Below are 23,265 nucleotides of genomic sequence, written 5' to 3' on the forward strand. Positions count from 1 at the left end.
TCTCTCTCTCCTCGCTTACTTTCAGCAGGTGGTTGGCTTTTGCTTTGCTATAACTTGAGCTGGAAGTTGTCTTGTGTCAGTCAGCACATGTAATAATCCCACCATGAAGAAACATAGATATAGCTGTGGCAGCTACAGAGAAGAAGAAGTGAGTTTGACAAAATACTAAACCAACTTATATGGTGAGATGATGCATGCAGAGACAGAAAGTAACATTAAAAAAGCTCCACTGATTCAGCCTTGCACTTCCATAATATTGACGAACTCATGATGAATACCAGATCATCAATACAAACGAGCTGAAGGCCTCTACAAAGCAACCTGGGCCTCCTTAACACCTCAGCAGTGCCACAGGCTGATTGTCTCCATTCCACGCTGCACTGATGTAGCAATTCGTGCAAAAGGAGCCCTGACCAAGTACTGAGTGCATAAATTAACCTTTTTCAGAACTTTTCAGCTGTAATGATCAAGATTAAAACAAAAAGATAGGCCTGAAATATTTCACTTTATGTGTAATGAATTTAGAATATATGAAAGTTTCACTTTTTAAAAAAAAAAATACAGAAATACATAAACTGTTCCTCAATATTCAAATGATTTTAGATACACCTGTATATGCCTGCCCTAAATATAGGCAGGGGGAGTTCAGCGAATTAAGCAAATAAAAGTCCAGACTATTAATTGCAGGTAGAGCAGGAACATTCAGGATCAGTGCAATTGCTAAGCACAACGAATGATTGGCTTGATGAATGAGCAAGATCATTGATATAAATTGATGATGGATTGGATAAAACATGGGACATGAGACTACAGTATAAAACTATTTGTTGAGTTTTGTTGCTGGAAGTGTATGTAAATTCAATATTCACTCCCCTTTTAGCTCTGTTTTTGATTGCACCTGTTCTCCATACCTGTAAAACATCTGGCTCTTTAGCTGCTTAATGTTCTGCTGTGTTCACCAGGTAGTCACAAACAGTGTCAGTGTGCCGTTTGGTGCTGGACAGGACCTTTATCGCTGAAAACAGTTACCTGCTGCAGCCAAAAACGACACTATGAGTGTGAGGGACCAAAACTGTTTGTGGGCCAAAAACACAACAATGGGCTAAATGTGGTTAAAATGCTTAATAGAGCTGAGGGGAACAGCATATATCCATTTATTTCCCTGTTTTTTAGGGCACATAAAACTAAATTAACTGCACATGTCTTTAGACAAACCCAGCCTGTCTGTTCCGTTAGTATGGTTTAGGGTTTGATGGTGACTGGGCTGTGGTCAGCACAACTTGTGCAATCTCCTTCTGGCTGCCAACCTTGTACTCCTTACAACTAGAAAAACACATGTTCAGTGCTATTGGAAGGGCAATTGAGGTCAAGTCCTGCAAACATAACTCTCTCATTTTAAGCTGCTTATTCAGTGCGTTTAATCAGGGATGTAAACATGCAAATCTTGTCAAAACACGCACATTTCACAATAACATGCTATGTGCATGATTGATGAATTCTGTGACGTGTTGACATGTGTTGTCGGAGCAGAAAATGGTGTGAAAAACAGTAATGATACATTCCATTGTGGTGGCTCATTAAACCATGCCATTAAGTCCAGACACAGGTAAATTTAACCAGAGTGCAGTCATTGTTAATGTTATTAAATACACTTGCTCCCCCTGCTATTACAAGCCTATTAATGGGGCATGGGTAGCAGCAACTTCAGTAACAAACTTAGCTCATTTAGTTAGCATTAGAAACTGAAAATGTGACAATGCATTTAGATCAATGGGAGAGAAAATACATAGAAACAAAATTCATAGATTTGAAAATTGTCGTTAAAAGCACATATTCGATATTGGAGGATGTAATAAAATACTGTCATCAAGCACGGTCTGTTGACAACTACACATACAGGGATGTTAAAGTTTGCAGTGCATAAACCTCATTACCCATTTGAGAGTTACTTTGTGTTTCATGGGCGGATCTGATCGCTATCTCCAAATAGTGGAAATCCATCAAAGTAGTATTCAAGACGGATTGAAAGCCAATTGCTCAAGCCACCTTGGAAGGTGAAACACATTCTCGCCAGATGTTTTGTTGAAGAGGTGTCAATCTTGGACCCCATCAACTATCGTCTGACAACAATGTAGCCTCTTGGAGCAACGGCCGATGTTTTGACTGATGATGATTTGAATGCAGATACAATTTTAAAAAGCTAATCTCTAGGTTTCAGAGGTTAATAAAAAAAAGCTAAATTGTCATCAGACAGCCAATGGGTTCAGAGAATGCATTTTGGCCAATGCATTGGGCATCTTTTGGTCTCCACACGGACTGTTTACTTGCATGCAACCAAAGGCCACTCAAACATGATTGGTCAAAACTACTCAGACCAAAAATGGAAACCAGAATGCTTCCGATAGCAAAACCTTGTCTCTTGCCTACAGAGTCTGCATTCATATGCAGATATCTGTGAGATATGGTGTAAATGCTCCCTCTTCTCCACAAGTCATTCGCAATGTTTACCTCCCAAGTGCAACTATATCATTAAGTGATCTCTTGGAAAAGCATAAGTAGAGTCTGTCCCCTGGGATAATAACAGCTGAAATTGAAATTACACTGAAATTAGCTGTCTTTTTCCCTTGTCTCAGTAAATCGTCAGTTTCAGCTATTTCAACACATACTGTACAATGAGTTCAGTCACTGAATGATCTGTGTGGGTGAGGGAGTGGTGTGAGTGATATGTTAAAACCTTAATCGTAGTCGCGCCATATGAATCATCCATGTGATTGTGTTTTTATGTTTAATGTTATGTTTTTTGTTAGTGGATTTTATGTTTATGGATTGTTGTTCACTAGCTGGTTAAAATCAGAATCAGTGTTATTCGCCAGGTATGTGTACACATCAAGGAATTTGACTTTGGATTGTACATTGCTCACAATGTGCGTACTCATACAATAATACAGTAACACAATAAAAAAATCAGACAGTATAGAGACAGTACAGTATGAAGAACACATATACACACAATATACGCACAATAAACAGAAACAAAAACAACATAGATATACTGACAAATAGTGCAGTGAGCAGAGTGCAAAGGATGCAGGAGTAAAATTATTATCATTAAGTCGGATGTGGATGTGATATGCAGGTACACATACATGCATACATGTACACATGTACACAGTGTTATGGAACATAGTGCAAAGGATGCTGGAGTAAATAAGTATTTTGTGCAAGTGTTATGAACTTGAGAAAGGTGGGTGCACAGGAATTGTTCCTGACACTGTGAGTCAGAAATCAGCTGTTCATCAGAGTGATGGCTTGTGGGAAAAAACTGTTCATGTGTCTGTTGGTTTTGGCGTACAGTGCTCTGTAGCGCCTACCAGAAGGGAGAAGCTGGAACAGGTTGTGTCCAGGATGATGATTGATTTATACTACTGTGTAGGGTCTGCGTGCGTGTTACGCCCCTGAAAATGGGGAGGAATAATCACGAGCGTGAAAAGAGATGTTTCCTCAGCGAGAACTTTTACTCTAATAAGAATCTTTTACAAAAATAAACAGTATATACAATTTATACAGCAAGAGGCTTAGGTGTAGAGAATGCACATACTTTCACTGACACAGTATTTACCTGAGACATACTGGTAATCCCTTGTAACAACAAAAACTGAAGTCCTATGCGATTAACATATTACAACAAAATGCAATTTAGTAGACAGTAATTAAGCATACAGAAAGTAATCTGCCATTAAATAACAAGTAAATAGCTTAGTGTAACACATATTAGCAAAACTATACTATAATAATACTAATACTAACTATAATAAAACCATACTAATAATACTTCTGTTAGCACGCTTTATAATGTTACTGTTACCACAAAATAGCTCTGTAAACTCTTACACAAGTCACCAAAGTGCATGAAACATCTCAACAATAGTGCAAAATATACCACAATGAGCGTACATGCGTATTCAAATGTAAATGCTCTGTACTTGTATAGCGCCTTTCTAGTCTTTTCGACCACTCAAAGCGCTTTTACACTACATCTGCATTCACCAGTCACACACATTCATACACTGAGCCTAAGTGCTCAAACGGAAAGTAACCTTCCGATTAACGGCCAACCCGCTCTACCTCCTGAGCCACAGCCGCCCCTATAAATATGTATTCACAGTTGATACAAAATGGTGACGCACGATGCACGGCTACCGTTTAACATCAGCACACATTTCAGCATCCCAGACCATGAATTTACTATATTTAATTATCTTATGCTCAGGTTATTAATATATTCTATTTTAATTTATCACATGCGTAGGTACGCTGTAGGCTACACACATAGCCATGCATTTATACTTGTGCTTCGGTGTCTCCGTCATTCTGCAATTATACCCCCAAATGCTAGCTGGCAGTAATGCTACAGCGTCCACTGTGTTGACTTTTGCTGACCTGGCAGGCTAACTTCCGGTTTAGCCCTCCACTAACGTGAATGGGGATAAAATTGTATACGTGCGGCTGATCTAGCCTTTTCAAATGTTATCGCCCGAATGGATCAAATTCTGATAGCGAAACGAGTCATTACGCTCGGGTTGTGATGGTCAAATATATTGATCCACCGTGTTACAGCTGTTGGTTTGGCCGGTAGTAAAAGTTACTTCAAAGCACGGGACACTTCCTGTCAGCTCGGAGACATTGCGAGGCTACCCAGCCGACCAATCCCAGTTTTTACGGTCCATGTTGCCTCGATGTGCAGTTACATTTTTGAGGAGGTGCACGTCAGGCTACGGCAGAGATGACGGCGTAGGGTAGGGGGCTACGCAGAGGCTTCGCCATAAATTTGATGCAGAAGTAGAAATTTCACTTGAGATGGATCTGCAGTGATGTTTCCTGCCCTTTTCCTGACTCTGAAAATGTATAAGTCCTGAATGGAGGGCAGGTTTACACCGATTATCTTTTCTGCAGTCCTGACTGTCCGTTGTAGTGCTCCTGTCCTTTTTGGTGGCAGATCCAAACCAGACAGTGATGGACGTGCAGAGGACAGACTGGATGATGACTGTGTAAAAGTGGATCAGCAGGTCCTTTGGCAGGTTGAGCTTCCTGAGCTGGCGCAGGAACTACTCCCACTTAAGGTCCTGGGATGTAGTGGAACCCAGGAACCTGATGGTTTCCACAGCAGACACAGGGCTGTTGAGTATGGTGATGGGGGGCAGAGTGGGGGGGCTCCTCCTGAAGTCCACGATCATCTCCACAGTTTTGTGCGTGTTAAGCTCCAAGTTGTTCTGACCACACCAGAGAGCCTGCTGATCAACCTCCCGTCTGTAGGCCGACTCATCACGTCTCAGATGAGGCCGGTGTCCGTTGTGTTATCAGCAAACTTCAGGAGTTTGACAGATGGGTCTCCTGAGGTGCAGTCGTTGGTGTAGAGGGAGAAGAGCAGGAGGGAGAGCACATACCCCTGGGTGGCACCACTGCTAATAGTCTGGGTGCTGGATGTGATGTTCCCCAGCCTCACCTGCTGACTCCTGTCAGTCAGGAAGTTTGTGATCAACTGACAGGTGGAGGCTGGCACAGTGAGCTGAGTGAGTTTGGTGCTGAGGATGTCTGGGATGATGGTGTTGAACACCGAGCTGAAATCCACGAACAGGATCCTTTCATATGTCCCTGGAGAGTCGAGGTGTTGCAGCATGTAATGCAGTCCCATGTTGACTGCATCATCCACTGACCTGATAGCCCTGTATGCAAACTGCAGGGGGTCCAAAAAGGGGCCTGTAATGTCCTTCAGATGGGCCAACACCAGTCTTTCAAAGGACTTCATGACTACAGATGTCAGGGCGACAGGCCTGTAGTAATTTAATCCAGAGATGGAGGTTTTTTTTAGGGACCGGGATGATTGTGGAGCTTTTGAAGCAGGAGGGAACTTCAGACAGCTCCAGGGATCTGTTGAAGATCTGTGTGAAGATGGGGGCCAGCTGGTCTGCACAGATTTTCAGGCAGGATGGAGACACACCGCCAGGGCCAGGAGCCTTCCTGATCTTCTGCTTTGGAAGAGCTCGCGCACATCCTCTTCACAGATCATGATTGCAGGTGAGGGGTCAGAGAGCGGGGGTGACAGCGTGACAGAGGGAGAAGGTGACTGTTTGAAGTTGGTGTTGAAGTGGGGAAGAGGTGTGAGTGAGAGGTGTGACTGTGGCTTTTCAAACCTACAGTAAAAGCCATTTAGTTCATCAGCCAGTCATTGAGTACCAGCAGTGTTGGGGGATGGTCTCCTGTAGTTTGTGAGTGTCTGCAGGTCTTTCCACACTGATGCAGGGTCGCTGGCTGCAAAGCTGTTTTCTAGGTTTTCAGCGTAGCTCCTCTTTGCAGCTTTGACCTCTTTACTCTTTAGTGTGTTCCTGGCCTGGTTATACAGGACTCTGTCCCCACTTCTGAAGGCCTCCTCCTTGGTCTGATGAAGCTGCCTGAGTTTCACTGTGATCCAGGGTTTTTGGTTGTTGTATGTGTGGACGGTTTTAGTCAGCACACACATGTCCTCAAAAAATCTGATGTAAGATGTCACAGTGTCAGCTAGTTTGTCCAGGTCAGTGGCTGCAGCCTCAAAAACACCCCAATCAGTACAGTCAAAGCAGGCCTGTAAATCCAGCTTTGACTCGTTGGTCCATTTGTGGAAAATTCTGTCATTGTAAGTCAGCTGCTCAAATGTAGATATTCTTCTGGTGTTTTGGGCTGTTACCAAAGGGCTTCAGGTGCATTACCAGCACCCTAAGGGCTTAGAGCAGGGCTTACCCTGATGTAAACTGACAAGCGTAAACGGGGCCTAAGAGTTTCAGTAGTGCAAAAACTACATTGCTTTATAAAGTTGTGGGGGAAAAATTATATGCCCAGATCAACCTTAACCATATTCTCAGAGTGGGCGATGCAATGGTGCTCAATTTTACAAAAGATATAAGCAACGTCTCTATAGCCTATACATTTATCGCATCAGTACATTTACTTCCATTCTATTTAGATTTGATCTAATTTTACCACAGTCCCTTGGTCACCTGATCTGAATCCAGATCAAGACAACTGTGGTAAATTGTTTCAGGAATTATCTTGAACAAGAAACTGTAAAGATGTGATACACATCCATTTTCCTCTAGTGCTCTCTCTTTCTCAAATTCAAATGAAAATAAGCTTTATTGGCATGAATGTTAAGGTTACATTACTGCCAAAGCTAAAATATATTTTTGAATGATTACATTGTACACAAGAAAATCAGCCTCTCTCACACACAAACTTTCAGTTTCACCACCCTAATATTATTAAGGGAGGTTGAGTCAATCTTGTGTGTTAGCTTAATCACCGACTAGAATTCAGAGTTCAGTCTCTTGCATTAGTTACATGACAGGGATGATTATGTTCTTCCATATAAAGGGGTGAAGGAGTTTGTTGAAGATATCTTCACATCTGGGGCATTAAGTGTAAACGTGACATAAGCAAAAATATCTATCTATATATCTACCTATCTATCTATCTATCTATCTCTCTCTCTCTCAGTCAGCTTTAGTATAGATGTGACACTTTCTGTTAGAGCACAATATCCTCCTGTTGGGTCAGATTTGAAATGATAGAATAAGACATACCTTTTATTGTGTAACTATAATCAGTGCATGTCTGTTTTAAAGCACTCATTGTTCCTGAGAGTATAATTTGTCTTTCTTTATGTCACCTGACTCTGTGGTTTGAAATGGAGCTGAAATTAATGGTTTGCTCACACAGAGCTGAATAAATGGCTTGCTTTTTTTTTTTCATCAAATAGCCTTGTACTAAATAATATCACTGTTTAATGTCAGATATGGAAGATTTAACACAATATTTCATATTCTGGTTCCTTTTTAGGTCTTATTTGGCAATAAGGGAGATACAATTATATTCTATGTTTTTGTAGCAGATCACCAAATCTTGCATTTTAGTTATTCATTATGCACTATTAATGGAGATCTTCATAGCCTGGGCCAAATAGATCAACAGGTCACTCACTATCTGCCAACATGCATATGTTTTGCATAGTTGCAGTAGCTGAGACAGTCATGAGAAGTCAAATCAGCCACTCTTGATGAGCATAAAACACCACAAAAATAGTGTGAGCATATATTTTAAAATGAAATATGCTTGATTCAAATCGGATTCATCAGATATCTTACTCGTGACTGACTCTCTTTACTTGTGCAAAACTAATTTCTCAAACCATTTTGTGAATCACTGAAAACAATTGTGAATCATTTGTGACCATTTATCTGTCCTCCCGTAGAGGCAACATGATAATGAAAGGAGACCACACTCATCCCTGTCATCCGAAAGAATAATAATATTTATTTTGGCAGCCTGTTTTCTGGAAGGAGGTTGGACGACACATTATCCATTGTGTTGAAAAAACTTTAAAAAGTTAGAGCAGCTGCCTTCAAACATGGACCGAGAAGCTGAACAAGAAGAACAGGAGGAAGGGAAATAATCTCTGCCTGAGTTCTGTTGTTTGTCCACTCTGTTTTTCTTTTGATCATCAAGTGATTTTTGCCTGCCTATGCATAATAACTCTTGATGTGTGTTAGCTATTATGAGATTATTATCGCGTTTAGTGCCTGTGTATTGCTTGGGCTGAACATCAGGTGCTAGAGCTGTTAAGCCTTCAGACATGATTGGGATCCTGTCTCTGGACGAAAGAGAGCATATGTTTGTGGCACGCTATTAATACAGATGGCTGATTACTTTTACGCCCTGTATTCAGCAAACTTTGAAGTGCCTCCCACATCTGCATGAAATGCAAAGATGTAGGACAGTAAGGGGCGTGATGAGTGAAAGCTGCAGCAGATAGTTTGTTGGTTTAGTTGCTGAGTCTCGCAAAACAAATGAGACAACACTGTGGAATTTGTTTGTTTAGGCAGGATGCTCCAGTGTCTCCCAATTTCCAATTTCCGCGACGGCAGATTTACCATGTTTACTTATTTTAGAGAATTGAAGAGATGACAGAAAGACCAGAAAACTGTGCTGAGGTAATACCCAGTACTTTGGCAAATATTTAAATGAATCCCATGTCATGGAGAGCATCTTTACAGTAGCCCCTGATCTCAGTGCTTTACTGATACAATATCCCTCTCTTCTTTGGTATCCACACATGATTAGTCATGCCTCATCATCTGATCCAATGTCTCCTGAAGGTCAAGAGCTGGCCCAGCAGCATGCCTGAAAAGCTAGATTGCATTTCTGTCTTGTAGCCAGGATCCAGTTGCTGGACTCACATTGTATGTTTGAAGGAGAAGGAGCTTTTCCCAGATGTCTTTCTCCATGGGAGCAATTGATATTAACACACTTTTCCTGCCGGGCCCCGACCACTCAACATCGCTGCCATGGGATCTAAAAGCTTGAGAGAGAAAGAGACCAAGGGAAGGCTACAGAGAGACAGAGATGAGGTTGCGTCAGCTCAGTGTTTATAAATGTTTGAGAGAGTGAGAGCTTTGTAAATGGAAATTCCCCTGGGAAAATAAATGGTATGGTTTTGTATTGGGTTACAATGGAAAGTAATGTTTTTCTGTGCCAGCATACATCTATATGTTGAGCGTATTAAATGTCATAACTTAACCAAGGACTTTTAAGAGATAAGAAGTGCAAGAATAGTTTTTTATACAGAAATACAACTGAAATACCCTCCAAGGAATACATTTAGTATTAGATTTGGAATTAGATCAGAGATAATAATTAATTCCTAGAAGACTCTAGACAACTGTCTTCTGAAGAAAAGGCCTCACCATCACTGTACGGAAAATGCACTCAAACATGGATCAGTTACTGTAGCTGCAGCCATTGTCTGGGAGCCAGTTCCTTGGAAGAACTGTAGTACTTATACCATTATCTATAACTGCATGATTCCTAGATGACATTATGTGTACTCCACACGTACACAAATGTTTTGTAAACCTTCAGACAATGAAGAAAGCTAATCCTCAACTTTGTGATCTGATGATGAGAAGCCAGTCTTTGTCCTTATCTGAACTTTCGACTAATTACTGAAGAAATACAAAAACAGTCCAGACTTTATTCACCAGTTTGGGTGATGTAATAATCTTCTGACACTGTATACATTTAGGCCTCCATGTGACCTGGATGAAGGGATTACAAAAAGCACCAAGCTATTTGTAGCCACTTCCAGAAAGGATTTTTGCTGAGACATGCATGGTTAACACACTTTCATGTCATTGATTTATGAACTATTTGTAGACTGCTTGCCTCTGTCTCTGTTGTATTTTATCCATTTGGTAACAGGCGCAATACAGTTCTTTATTACTTATTTAATATTTAGGAGTGAACATGTACAGTGTGAATATTCTTTAGTCTTTCACTTTAAAGATTAGGGCTGGCAATCATCTGTATTTTTCAAACTTTTAACAAGCCCCATGAAAAGCTCAAACCAACCAATATGTTAGTCTCTCATTACTGTCTGATTTGCCCAAGCTCAATTGTTCTTAGTGAAGACATTATTTTTTAAAAACAAGTCACAAATATATACTTTCATTTAAAAAAACTAAGCTGTCCACTATAGTCTTTGTCAAATATTACTTTAACAGGAGTAAATAGTACCCATGTACATTGTATTGAAAGAACATGTCACAAGCCTGTCATCACCGGAAAGCAGGTTATTATTTACGTTTATTGTGGCTCCGACTTCCAGTAGCCCTATAACGTTAGCATAGGAGGAAGTTGGGTGACATATTATTATGTCTATATTGTTAAGAGCAAGAAAGTCTGTGTAAGGGGGTGGAAGGCTGGGTTAAACACAGGACTTTCACACAGGAGACCTGTGTTTGACTCCCATGTGAAATCAAGTAAATGTCAAATTGTTTAGAGTTTTAATAGTAATTTAATAGTTTTACTTACTTAAGTCGCATGATTTATGTGACTTAGCTACTTATTTTAACCCAAACCACAATGTTTTTCCAAACCTAACCCAGTAGTTTTGTTACCTAAACCTCACCAAACTGCGACTGTTTCACAATGTTTACAACGTGTTGAATTTCCTTAGGTCATATGATTTATGTAAAATAGTTAAGGACAAACAACCAATTTTCTAGTTCAGGTATGAGGACATGTGGCACTGTGCAACAGTGTGGCTTGATCAAGTGTAATTTAAAATGTGTCCAATACTTTGGTTTATGACCAGATACCTGCAAAACTAATCACATTCGTGTCAACCTCAGCTGTACTTTGTTTAATGCAAATTAGCAAATCTTAGCATGCTAACATGCTGAACTAAGATGGTGAACATGGTTCATTCATATTACATGCTTAATATGTTAGCATTGTCATAGTAAGAATGTTAGCATGCTAACAATAGCATTTAGCTCAAAAAGCATGACCACCGACGTTTTCGCATGACACATTGTATAGCATGTATAGCACAGAGGAATACACTATATCAGGCTTTGGCTACACAGGCAATACTTGTTAGTAGGATCAATTCATTGTTGGTTTTGGTATTTTCGTGGGATTCTTTGACAGTATAAGAAAATTACAGAATATTGTGTTTTTCACAACCTAGGTCACATTTAACTTTCTATTGGTTATGGGAAAATTTTACTTACCATTTGAGTGATAGCTCTCTTGGGTTAAGCTGTAAATTAAGTTGGGAACTTGCAGTAAATCTTTTCGACGTCACACAGTGCAATGAGCAACCACATGAAAGATCAGACAGATTTAACATAAGGCCAGTTTAACCCCGTTAAACCACTCTCGTTGAAGTGGGAAAAGAGGCTGGATGCACTTGAAATGTACATCAAACAATCTTTGTATATTTGTTCAACATTATGTGTAACAATAACCTATGTAACTTTTGTGGGTTAAAGTTAATCTTGGGTTTTGGGGTGGTGTTGCATGTTAGTCATGTCAGTACATGCACAATAGAAGACTTAACAAAAACAAATTATGAAGAAAACAAACCTTTATATGGCACATTTGCAGAAATATTTCTTTTAGGTTTACACATAAGGTAGGCTAATGTAATTTTAATCAGACCAAATTATTGACTGGTTGATTGATTGTTGTAAGTTTTTGGTACTTTGATTTGTTAATCTGTCTTTTGGACTGAGATTACAGTAAACCCTAACTCCTGAGAAGTAACTGATCCTTTTCAGTTGAAGTTTATTCATGGAGTGCTGTGGTGTACCAGTTACACTGTAAGTGCACTAAGTATATTATCTGGTTATGGTATGTGACACGGAAAGACACACACACAGTTCCCATCATCCTATTTTTTCCTCGGTACCATTCTCCCCACTCACATGGCCAGGATGTGCTGTATTTCTGTTACATCTGCTCGCCCTGATGACAGAGTGGGACAACCTGACCTCATGCATGAAACAAGATATTGTCTGTGGCGTAATGCATACTCACAGATATAATATGTGCACATAAATACAGAAAACACTAGTCATTCTCCCCTAACAGAATCATGCATACAAGAGTTTGCACACATATACATCGTTCTTTTTTCTCTAACATTCCTCTGTTTTTCAAACATTAGAGGCCTTTGGACTGAGATCTGTCTGTTGCTGAGTTGGCCAAATCAAAACTGACTCCTTTGAATATTTCCCGGGAAAAACAAACAAAGAAATAGCCAAGCGATTGAACAAAAATCTGAAAAGGGACCCTGAAACAACAAATGGAGAAGGAAAAATGCTGAGAAATTCACAAAATAAGGAGCACTGATAGAAAACAAGATAACGTACAATTGTGTACAATCACAGAAGCCAGAAAAGTATGTCTAGCGCAGTGGTTCTCAAACTTTTTCTGTCATGCTCCTATTCAGAAGCCAAAACAAGTTCATTTTGAAACTTTAATTTAACTCCCTTTCCTAAAATTGATAATATCCTATATACAAACAAATTACTTTGGAGGACCAGTATCTGTTTTTTATAAATTTTGAAAACAATTTGTGGAGCTTTTCATGACGTTCATCATGGCCTTCTCCTGGATGATTAGGAAAAATGTCATTGAATGTAGGCAAACTGATTTGAACTGATTTCTCTCTCACATACCAAACATGTTGTGGCCCCTCAGAGCTTTACAGTATTTTGGTATTCCTCTGGGCTCAGTTCTAGGTTGTGTATGTCTTACAAGTGATTTATTCTTTACACCTTACATTTTCTGCAAGATGTACATTTTGATAGACATTTTCTATTGAAGGAAGAACATAAAAAACAATATCAGTTAGTTCTGGGGTACACAGGGTGTAGACAGTGGGAGGTTTCTTCACTCTATCAGGAAGATTCATTAGATACACGCCATCTCATAAATTCCCACCATCTGAGCCTCTGTGTCCTCCTCAGTATCAAAAGACATCACTGTGGTGTATGTGTTCAACTTTGCTCTTGAAAGGCTGAATCAAGACATACTTAAGACAAAATCATAAAAAAATCATACAAGGGAGTCGACCAAAGACGTGCAATTACATGAAGGAATTTTAGGGAGTAACAGGAATCTTTGTCTTTATTTACTTTAGTTGCAGAGGAGTTAATGTGAAATTGTGCTTTGAAACAAAGGCATCTTAATTCAGTATGCAACAGATTTTCCTTACCCTGAGAAAGAGTTTCAATATTTTGCCCCAAAGTATGGGTATTTATGTAATAATAACGTCCACTTCAATGAGTTGAAAATGTTTGAGCCAGAGGTTGGGTCTGTTACCAGTGTCTAGGCTTCTTTTGCTTTACTGAAATTAGATCTGCGAGTTATACTCAAGTGTTTTTTTTTGCGGCCATCACAAACACAAACAGTTGAGAGCTGGCATTTGTTTGAGCTGCTTGTAAACTGAAAAATCACATTGTGAATTTTGAAACATCAAAAGAGATATATTGTGCAGTCTGAATTTAAATCTTTCAAACCTGTCATTGCACTTTGATAAATGCCAGTGTAATAATTTTGCAAGACTGTCCTTAAAGTCAGTGTACTCAACAGAAAAATACATGAGTTTATTATTAAAACAGGCTTAATGGCAAACATACACAGTAGCTTCAGTGTACAAGGGTGTAAATTCTACCACTGTGAGAAACACCTTTCACAAAAAAAGCCAGCACGTGTTGTCTAACAGATCAATGGCAATGCAAATGACTGAGTCACCACTTCAGAGTCTCTAATGAGATCTTCTTTGGGCATGAGAGCCAGTGAGTGGCATGGCTTTGGTTTAATTTTTGGGTCTCATTCATGCTCATCAAACCATTCAGTAACTATGTGGTCCTATGAGATGGAGCACTGTCATCATCAACCCCCAGTGGGATAACAGATATCTCACATATTTCACACAATAGCTTTGTATCGGCCATATCTGTATCTATATATATATTTATACATAAATGTTGCATTTTGTACACATATTTCATGGCTAAACTGAGGAGGTGGACCACTTGAAATCCCTGATTTTAAACAGCTGACACAGCCAAATGTCTTATGAAAAATGCAATATAAACACACTTTATATGTGAACTTACAGAATTTAATCACTGAATTTCATAACACGTATCTATCAAACGTGTTTTATGAGCAACAATCGTAAACTGAAAAATTATTAGCAATCTTGTAACTTTGAACATATAATTTTATGTCAAATGATAAAATCACATTCTCCTGTCTTGATGATGTGTGACAATGGACAGGGGGAGGAGGATAAAGGGAGTACCATTATCAGGCTGTGGCTGAAGTGTCTTGATCCATTGGGCTGAATGTCTGACCTCCTGTGACACTGATCGACCACCATCTCTGTCTCTGTCAAAGCTAATGGCCTCTTCAGCAACACCAACATGAGTATATTTAAGCCACACATTTAGCAACAGAAACCACGTTAGCATTGGAAAGTAATCAAAATGCAACAGTCATCTTTAACTGACTGCCTTGGGAAACAAAAATGAAAGTGATGTATTTTCACCGTTTCTAATGCTGATAGATTGCATTTTGACACACTCAGACACTTTCAGTATGGGAAACAAACACTTGCCAAAAATGTGACCATTTTCTACTGCTATGAAATCTAATGCTTTAACTTATCATATATATAATATACTGTATATATTCTATGAGCAGCTTGCGAAGCTGTGTTTAATAAAACGGTCTGTTCATGCCATTGAATGACCCTAACTGACCTAATCCCTATTTCCAGCTAAAAAAGTTACCTCAGTTTTAGTGTCCTTCCATTATAAATCAGTGCTCAGGCATCATAGTCAAACAATACATATGCAAGAACATTTTCTTTCTGTCAGATTGAAATACTACAATGTATTGATTTTAGCTGTTTATAGAAGTCAAAACAATCAACAAGCAGATTTGAAACTCAGGCATGATAGGATTTTACAGGGCTTTAATGTTTTCTTTGTTTTGGCAGTGACTGAAGTATTTATCAAATGTTCGAAAGGAAATATGCCCTTCTTAGTTACTTAGATTAGAGTTTTATTTCTTGTTTCATGCCTTTACTTAATTCAGTGGCCTTGTCTGTCTCAAAATGTTTTTAATGGACCTATATTAAACATTGGGTGAAGAGGGATGGATCATAGACTGGCTAAAGGCAGTGTGGAAGTGGAGGTGGCTTCTCAGAACAGAGCATAGTGTAAATTAGGATTCATAAGATTCCACAAAATGTCATATAATGACAACAGTCAAAAACACCATTACTGTCCCAATGAAACAATAAAAACTATTTTCGTCATTTGGATGTCTTCCAGGTGAGAAATGTGTGCTGCTATCCCCATTAAACGATATTGCGCATCCTCCCTATTAATGGAAGCCAGCATTCGTGCTGCCTTCGATTGTGGCCGTTTGGAAAAACTATAAAAAATTTTGATTTCCAAAGTGTTTGGACAGCACATCGTAGGAACTAGTTCTGATCAGGTATACCCCGGCCCTCAGCAGTAATGTATGTGCTATGAACATTATTTTCTTGTTGCCTTGTGGGAATTTTTAAGGGCACTATTTTGTGCAAAAATTTAACACTGATAATTTGGATACTCAAAACATTGGAAAGTAAATACACTGCACAATGTATATAGTAAATACGATGCTCTTCAGGCTGTCTAATTGTTTTTAGGTGTCATCAAAATAACATTTTGTGATACATTTACTTATATGTAAGTATCTTAAGAATAGTCTAGGTTTTCCTTGTTTGCCCTTGTCCTCATTGTCTGTCATGTCATTTGACATCAGAGAAGTTATAAAAAACACTGCAATGTGCCATGGAATCCCCACCAGTGCAAGTCCAATGAAATGCCACATTATTTATTGATAAACAGGGCGAAAAAGGAAAGAATATAAACATTTTACTTGTCAGGATGTCTGGTAAATGGCAACTGTTATGAGAAGATGAATAATGCAATGCAGCAAGAAAAAAATAAAAAATGCATTTCCTGAAACACAAATATATCACTGCTGATGCAGTTGTCTATTGTGTTGAGTGTTGTCGGTGTGTGTAAAAAAAGCTTTTAGACCGATGGCTCATAAAGCTGTTGGTTGATTAAGGCGAGCAGTTTACATTGTATTTAAGCGCTTTTAAAGTTACAATCTATTTGGTAAAAATAAGGTGTATGGTAAGATATTACACAACCAAGCACCTAAAAAAAATAAAAACATTCAGTGAAAAGACTTCAGGAAGTCACTGCACCTGGCCAAGAAATAGTGTGGCACATAACGATGCATGCATTAAAAAAGCGAGATATAATGTGTTAATTAGTGAGTTTTAAAGGTGCCGGCAGGCAGATTTTGTTACCTTCAGACAGGCTAGCTTTTCACCCCGTTTCAAATCTTTATGCTAAGCTAAGCTAACTGGCTGCTAGCTATGACATTATATAGGACAGATGTGAGAGTGGTATTGATCTTCTTATTCAACTCTTAGCAAGAAAGAAAGTGTCCTAAATTCCTTTATTTTGCAAGCTATGTAACAGCAGCCAATGTGACCACTCTTGTCAATAATGAGATAATGTCAAATTCTAAGATCTAAGCTATTGTAACAATAACAGAGAAGACAACATGAATAGTGACCTGATTCAGTAATCAGTTATACTGCAACATCTCTCTAAAGTTTGCTAACTTTAGCTAACTTTAGCCACTGTTAGCTACTGGTCATAACAGACCAAGTAAGACTAACGATATAACCCCTGAGTGTACTGACTTGAGGAATAGTGCGTTTTATTGTTCATGAATTCAACTTTTCATTTATATGAGGAAGCTTATGTTATTTCTTCTCTAAAAAGTTGTATAGTCTCATTTTAAAGGTCAGAGACTGGTGATCTAACTTGTGACTAGATGCACTCTGGGGCAGCTCTTTTCATCTTCTCTTTCCAGTAGGTCCATTTTTTGAGTCTGTTTCCTCCTCCTCTCCTGGATAGAAGCCGAGTCCCTTTGTGAGAGCAGACTATATGCAGGGAGGACAAAGACAGTGTCTTGTCACATTGACAAACTGTCTGTCTGACAAGTTGTTGCTTAATAGTCTTCTTCTACAAAGCCGGCAGTCACATGTTTCACAGTCGTAACAATAAACATTTACCTTGTTCGAAAGATGTATACTCACTTTTTATAGACTTGAAGAGATGAAGGGGATTAGTATGAAATGAGAAGATGGATGGGAGCTGAAGGTGGAGGAATATGTCACAACCAGAAGTGAACTAAAAAAAACTCTCATACCTATCTTATACAATTTTATTTCATGGATAGTTCTCATTTAATTGATTTGCAAGGATATTGATGTTAATTTTAATGATCAACAAGTTAATCAGTTAAATAAGCTGATTGACAAGTTAATGAAAAAATGCAAGCCATTTATATTGCTATCATTGCCTATGGTTGCTGTGTGTTGATTTCACCATGAGGTTAATTGTAGATGTTGAACATTTGTATTTCTTCCTCCCCTCTTTACTTTAAGCTGACATAACTAAGAAGTCCCTAAAGTTCTACTTATCAACATCTATAATTTCATGACAACTGAACAAAATCCATCTGCTAATGAAGTTCATGTGATATGACTGAAAGCTCCAGAACAGCTACTGAGGTAGTGAGACTGTTTCCTCAACTGTGCATTTTCTTTGTCCTAAAGCATAGTATCTTAGCCAGGTAAATGACAGTACGCTTTATATATTGTTGAACAGATCATGTGGTCATGTGAGGCCTGTTTTATTCATCAATAATGCACCACTATTAGAGGGCACAGTAGCCAGCTCAAACAGTTTTCCATATTTAAAGAGGTGGTATTATGCTCATTTTCAGGTTCAAAATCTTAATTAGGGGTTGTACCAGAACATGTTTACATGGTTTAATTTTCAAAAAACACCATATTGTCATACTGCACATTGGTGCAGCTCCTCTTTTCACCCTATGTGTTGTTCGCTCCACTCTTGAGCTACAGAGTGATGCATCTTATCATGTGCAGTTTCCAGGTAAGAACTACTAACCAATCAGAAGCAGAGAAGGGCGGGTCGTAAGAAACAAGGTAGTGTGATCCAAATCAAAGCTGCTTCAGACTGTGACCGTAACTTAGCAGATGGTATAAGTTACTCACAAGTCCACAACCACACAACATCATTGTTCCACATCTTACCATAAACCACTACAAAAATCACTATATTTCAACTCAATTTTACATAAAAATTGGCAAAACAATTTGAACATTTGCTCAGTAGCTTTCACATCAGGTGTACCATTAGCATTATAGCTATAACTTTAGCTGCGTAAGCCAAAGTTTACAACAACTCCGCACTTGAACAGTCTGTGAAGTTACATTGCCGTGTTTATTTTAAATATAATTCACAACCAATAACCTTGACGGAGGTGAGGGGGATCGAAAAAAAGTACCTGGAAGCAGGTACAGGTACAACATTTTTACAATGGAAAACCAAACAAAGAGCCAAAGGGCCTCCGCTCAGACTAGCTTGGTTTGAGGGCGTGCCTGACCCCGCTAGCCACTTGGCAAGCTTTATGATTCGTTTTCATTGGGATGTCACAAGTAAAGGAAGTGAAGGGCTGGACTACAAACAAGCTGTTTTCAAGCGGTTCAGAGCAGAGTTTTCTGTGGGAGATGGGAACTCCCTTTGAGCTGGACATTGGGCTTTTTCACTTTGCAAACCTGTTACATGCACAAAAAAAAATATATAACTCAATAAAGGAGAGGGGAAAAGCCAAAAAGCATAATACCACCTCTTTAAGATATGAGGATAATGTGTGTTTTGGTTGGGTCTTTCTCTACGATGATGACTTCTTTTTGTTTTAGCTGGTCTGAATCATCAGATGCCATCACAGGTTTCACAGTATTAGGACAACCGCTTTGGCTTATCACATTAGCGATGACATCATTCCTGCTGCGTTCATTCATTTGAATTTAGAAAGAAAGTTATGGTCTCCGTTTTCCCACAAATTATATTATCTTGGAAATTATATTATAGTATCTGGGTGGGTAAAGAACACAACCAATTTTTCTTTGACTCAATGACAAAGAACATCAGGTGCAACGTATGAGCCCCAGACAGAGGCTGATAAATGGGAACATTTTTCGGTGAGGAAGACAGTATCTCATCCTTACTCATCATTGAATATTGCTTTGAATTCGCTTTCTTCTTTAGAAAAAAAAAAGTTCTGGTGTTTTCTGTCTGGCCTATGAGGTCCCAAATTCCCTCTTTCATCTCTCCTTTCGTGTCTGTCTCCAGCGGGTGAACACCCTTTGTGCTTTCAGGAGGTTATGAGTGTTTGTATAACCTGCAACACTGTCATGTAGTGGGAAATTACCCCGTTGACAGAAATGTCTTGGCAAGGGAAACGTCAGGAGGAGAAACTCTCCTCATCCCAGACGGAAACCTCAACAAACACAGTTGGTGACGCAAAAGGGCACCAGTGGAGCAAAACAGGGCTTCACGGTTATTTTCAGACCAAAGTTTGAAAGAATCGCTTGTAAAACCTGTTGATGCTTCATCATATTCTTATCTGATATTTAAGCAAAAAGAGATTGGAACAAGTCTGAGTTCATGTCATGACAAAGATGGAAGAGGGACAGAAGGAAACATGGTGTCACAGTGGTTTCTGTCACCTCTCAGATCAAGGATATCTTTATCGTGCCCAAGGGGCAATTTGTTATACTGACAGTAGTCAACACAAAACTATCAACAGTCATGACTCACAAACAAGCAATATCAAAACAGGCAAAAGAAATACACTCTGTTAAAAAGGCCACAGTTAAAGTACAAACAATAAAACAATAAAAACAATAAAACAATAGAATGGAATTACAATTGCGGGAGGTTGTCCAGACTTGTACCTGCAATTTTCCTGCACACTTTGATGATGCTTTGCAGTCTATTTTTGTTCTTAAAGTTGAGTGACCTGTATCAACTGACCAACGAGAAAGTTACAACAGATTCGATGAAACAAGAATAAAACATTTTCAAAAAAGTGCGGTCAACATTAAAACTCTGAAGCTTATGATGAAAATGCATACGCTGGTGAGCTTTCTTACACACAGCATCCACATAAGGTTCAAAGGTCAGCTTATCATCAATAGTAATGTCCAAATATTTATACTGCTGAACAACTTCAACAGAGGCCTAAATTGAATCTTGTAACAGTGATCTTCTCTGTGCCCAGACATCCCAACACATGTGGGTGTGATTGTCTATATAAGTAATGATGAGTAATGTCTGTTTTCTTGTTGGTGATGGACTGGCAAACTGGCCAAAGTGTAAGCCTTGTGTATTCTTGAATTTGGCTGGCTCCAACCGGGGTTAACCTGAAGAGTAAAGATAACAAACAGAACGACTGATTTGGAGGGATAGATTGAGAATCATTATGGGATGAAGTTAAAAGGGGAAGTGACCACTTTCTCAGATCCCAAGATGTATTTTCTTGTCTGTTCTTAAGGCTAAAACATTGGAATAATTTTTCAAAGGAACTAAAACTTTTCTAAGGAATATTTCAAAAAGATTGATACTGCTCTCTTGTCTGTATGATAAGTAGCGAATGTAGCTGGAATCAGCAGCCAGTTAGCTTAGCTTATCATAAGACTGGAAACACTGTCCAAGGGTAACAAAATCCACCTACCAGCACCTCTAATGCTCATTAATTAACATGTTATATCCCATGTTTAATCTGTAAAACATGTACAGTAGCTGGAAACAGCAGCCAGTTAGCTAAGCTTTTCATAAAGACTGGAAATAGGAGGAAACAGCCAGCCTGGCTATGTTAAAAGGCAAAAAGCTCCACCTACCAGCACCTCTTAAGGTCACTAATTATTAAACATTATATCATGTTTGTTTAATCTGTATAAAAACCATCAAACCACTTCTGTGAAACATTTGCAAGTTCCATGGTCAATGAGTGGTAATTGCTTCTGTCTTGGCTAATATTAATTTAGATTTTGCGAGTTTGCTGTTGTGGCTTGTACCTGCTTGTTTATGATTGCTTTGTCTTTATAGGAAGCCAGTTCCTTTGTTTGTCCTGGCCAGGTCTCCCTTGCAAAACAGTCCCCTGACCTCAACTCAGTTTAGCTGGTTAAATAAAGGTTAAATAAAAATAAATTAAAAAAAACTCAGTTTGAGTTAAAATGCACTTTTGGAAAAGGCATCGTCTCAGTAGTTAGCAATCTTCATATCTAGCTGACCATAGCCATTTAGCAAAACATTTGTGATAAATTCTATGGAGGATCATTTTATCCATGATCAAAAAGCAAAATGTAAGGTTTAAAAAGAAAATGGCAAAATTTATAAATAATGTTATATTTTAGGGAATTACATGTAAAAATGAACTAACAGAAAAAAGATAATTGAATATTGACATGTTAAAGTGATATTATGAAATAAGCAAATTGAAAATAGATGAGATCCTGAGATGAGAAACCGAAAAGCTTGTATGTAAATGCTGAAATTGAAATGTGGTATTTTAAAAAATAGCTTTAGAAATAGGATTAAGATCATTTCAATTTGATATTTTTCTCAATTACATTTTCAGTATTTAATTCTGGGTAAAATTATCCTCCATAAATTGAAGCCACCTTAAGAGGCAGGCTCAATAGAAGGGTTGTTTTTACCGATGCGAGGTTCATAATTCCTCACAATGTACCAACTGTAGTTTCTGCCTGCTCTGAGTGGGTCATTCAGATATGTATGTGAAGATCAAACATCGTGACAAGTTCCTGTCGGCTATCCCTGATGACCAGTAGGGAGCATTCAGCTTTAATTCAGCAGATTCAGGACAACACTGACAGAGACCTGGATGAGAAAGCAATGTGCATTACTCTTTTATAGGAAAAGGAAGAGCAGGTATCCAGCAGTCTCTGCCTGCGGTGCGGAAGAGAAGTCGTGTTGAGAAAGCGCATCCTGCCTTGATCTTGTTTTCTCCAAACAGCCAATCACGGTGAGAGTACACGTTGTAAAATGTGCAAGTAAAAAGAAAAGTGACAACATGATGGAAGACACAGAGCGGGATAGAGTTACTGTTTTACATCTATATACGTAGAAGGCACTATGCTGTATGTAGTATATGATTTATAAGAGCAGCGTCAGTGTGGTCATGTTTTTGTCTTAAAACCCTTTTAATTTTGTACTTTTGGAGACATCCTGTCTGCCCCTAAAGTGGTCTGAACATTCTGAATCTGAAAATCCACTTTGATTGTTTTTCTTACAATGTAGACATCCAATGCTATATGATACAGATAATTAATCCATTGGTGTTTTAAAGCAAAATAAACCTTGCATATCGCAACATTAACTTCGCTACTGCTCAACAGAATAAAGTGGCTGCATGCACTGGTCTTGGGCAAAGCTACATTAACCTATTTGTTAAAAAGATTTGCCAGTTGTCTTGTCCTGTTGTCTTCATGTTCCCATCAAGTACAATGCACATGATACAGTGGGGGAAAAAAGTATTTGACCCCTTGCTGATTTTGCAGGTTTGCCCACTTACAAAGAATGCAACGATCTATAATTTTAATCATATGTACATTCTAACAGTGAAAGACAGAATCCCAAAGAAAATTCCAGAAAATCACATCATATGAATTTATAAAAATTGATAACCATCTGATGAGGAAAAACAAGTATTTGACCCCCTACCAAACAGCAAGTATTCTGGCTCCTACAAGCCAGTTAGTCTTTCTTTAAGACACAGCCCCAATCCCAACCAATTATCTACATCAAATACACCTGCCTCACCTCGTTACCTGTATAAAAGACACCTGTCAACACCCAAACAACCAGCATCCAACATCACCACCATGGGCAAGACCAAAGAGCTTTC

The 23,265-nt window shown here is 38.8% G+C and overlaps 1 protein-coding gene across 3 annotated transcripts in view; it reads right to left on the minus strand.

Moving 5' to 3' along the window:
• The window catches only part of LOC123978328 (ALK and LTK ligand 1-like), a 43,202-nt gene that overhangs the window by 8,779 nt on the left and 11,158 nt on the right, over nucleotides 1-23,265 (minus strand). The window contains exon 3 of one of the 3 annotated variants that reach the window (XR_006826922.1): nucleotides 19,887-20,761. The exons of the other annotated variants lie outside the window; for them this stretch is intronic. The gene's annotated coding sequence lies outside the window, so the exon portion shown is untranslated. Of the gene's footprint in view, nucleotides 1-19,886; nucleotides 20,762-23,265 lie in introns of those variants that run through there. 3 annotated transcript variants of the gene reach the window in all.

The sequence above is a fragment of the Micropterus dolomieu genome, linkage group LG10, assembly GCF_021292245.1.
Source record: "Micropterus dolomieu isolate WLL.071019.BEF.003 ecotype Adirondacks linkage group LG10, ASM2129224v1, whole genome shotgun sequence".
Taxonomy (NCBI): Eukaryota; Metazoa; Chordata; class Actinopteri; order Centrarchiformes; family Centrarchidae; genus Micropterus; species Micropterus dolomieu.